Raw genomic sequence first — 2433 nt, forward strand, 5'->3', positions numbered from 1 at the left:
ATCCTAACCAGGATACCGACCTAACCGGTCACTAGCATAGCATCATCCTATATACCATGATACCGACCTTAACCAGGTCTCTAACATAGCATCATCCTATATACCAGGATACCGACCTTAACCAGGTCTCTAACATATACCATCCTAACTACCAGAATGCAACACCACAAACAAAAACATAACAACGATACCCAGATCACAATCAGATAAAAGGGCCGGCCTTGGTGCCGTAGACCCTGTCGATATAGTGAGGATAACTCACGTCGCAACTGCCGACTGAACAGATAAACCCAAGCTGCTCCGACCACTGATACGATCTCCACCACTGGCCAACCACCAAAACACTAAACTCAAAACAAATGCCAACAATTACCAAAATGCCCCTGGAAATCAACTGGTCAACCCTTGGTCAAAGTCAAAGTCAAAGTCAACCCCTGACTGACTCTACTCGCTGAGTCAACCCGATGACTCGCCGAGTCCCCAAGCACAGAACTTCCCCAATCCGCAACTCAACTCGCCGAGTCACCCCGAGACTCGCCGAGTCCAACAACTCTGATTCCTTTCACACTCGACTCTCCGAGTCATTCCTTGACTCACCGATTCACAGCTCAACCAGAAGAAAGGTTAGGACCTCACGACCAGACTCGCCGAGTCCAAGAATAGACTCGCCGAGTGCAAGGCTATCTGCAACCAACTCACCGAGTTGTTCTTCCAACTCGCCGAGTTCCTGCCCATATTCATCCAACTCGCCGAATTGTTCTTCCAACTCATCGAGTTCCATCCTATCTTCAAGCAACTCGCCGAGTACACCCTTGTGACTCGCCGAGTACCCCTAGATCTGAAACCATACAGAGGCTTTCCAAGCCATGCAGAAGCTCTAAACCACAGATCTACCCTTCTACAAGCCATCCATCACGTAAAGTGGCAAACTTTACGTGAATCCAAAGAGATCTAGACATTTTACACTCTAGGTCTAGGGTTTAGGACAGAAGGACTTCACTAACAACTCTTGAGCATAGACTTTATGGCTTTCTAGATCATTAACAACCTAGATCTAAGGTAGCAACCTTAGATCTTACACCAAACTTGAGATGGACCTCATTTATGCCCCAAAACCCCCCACAAATGATAGATCTAGATGCACATAAGCTCAAACAGAAGATTATTACCTCAAATGAAGGCTCCCACTGATGAATGAACCAATCCTTTGCAAAGCCCCTTGCTCCACTCTTCTTTCTCTTTAATTTCCTTCCAAGATTACCTCCTCCAAGGCTCTAATATCTCACCAAGGAAGGCTCACACGAATTTAGGGTTTCTAGAACTCAAAGGGAAGGTAAAGAGGCTGGCGAAGAAGTGTTATGTTCTTTATATAGGGATCATCCCCCGGAATTAGGGTTTTCTCCACTCAGCACCAACTCGCTGAGTCCACCCATGCTACTCGCCGAGTTGGTCACTTAACACGCGACCAGAGTTGCGACCCTACTCGCCGAGTCCACTCGTGGACTCACCGAGTTTCCCTTTCACACTTACACTTTTAGCCCTTCAACTCTACTCTTGAACTACTCTCGCAATGCACCACCTGGAATTGACCAGATCAGGTTCCTCAAAGCACAACCACCGAAACCCAAACCCAATTTTCCTTCCCGCGGTGTTCTGACTACCGCTTCAAGCCGACCATCAGCCTCATCCTCTGATAACCACACTTATCAACTGAGTACCACCCCATGATGCATCACTCGCTCCAAATCACAACAATCGCTCGATTCATATGAGCTAGAAATAACCATGAACCACTGGAATTCCCGGTCTGAGCCCAACTTTATCCATTCCATGCTGACAGGATGACACATCCTTCAGCCTCAGAGCAACTCCCATGAGTTTCTCCACCACAATCTCATACTCATGCTGAACTGGCTCTAGCATCTTCGGGTTGGGAAAACCCGATACACTGACGACACCTCTAAACATCCCCCATGATGAATTTCTACCACATACATAAATCCTTGATCAAAATCAAACCGGAAATCCAAGATTCCATCCCTGCATTCCTTCCGAGCCTTTTGGCTCTACACCCACGGAAATTTCTTCTGTGACCTCAACAAACATCCAACCAGGATGTGATTCCATACCACAGCCGTAGACACACGGCTCATCAACCATGATTGGAACACCCCAATCATAACTCTGCACTACTGCTTTCACTTCTGTGAACTTATACTCCCTCTCGGAGCTACATTCCTTTCCCTTTCCTTACCAAGGAAATCCACTTGGCCGCCTTGTCACTATGACAAGTGCCACGATGCTCACCCAATACTACACCATTCTGTTATAGCATAACCGCTATCCCATGCACCACACATGCTCTGAATCCACTCGCAAGGACTCTCAAGTCCATGCTCTACCTTCCACTCACCACGATCAATACCCAGGGCC

The sequence above is a fragment of the Lactuca sativa genome, chromosome 3, assembly GCF_002870075.4.
Source record: "Lactuca sativa cultivar Salinas chromosome 3, Lsat_Salinas_v11, whole genome shotgun sequence".
Classification (NCBI taxonomy): domain Eukaryota; kingdom Viridiplantae; phylum Streptophyta; class Magnoliopsida; order Asterales; family Asteraceae; genus Lactuca; species Lactuca sativa.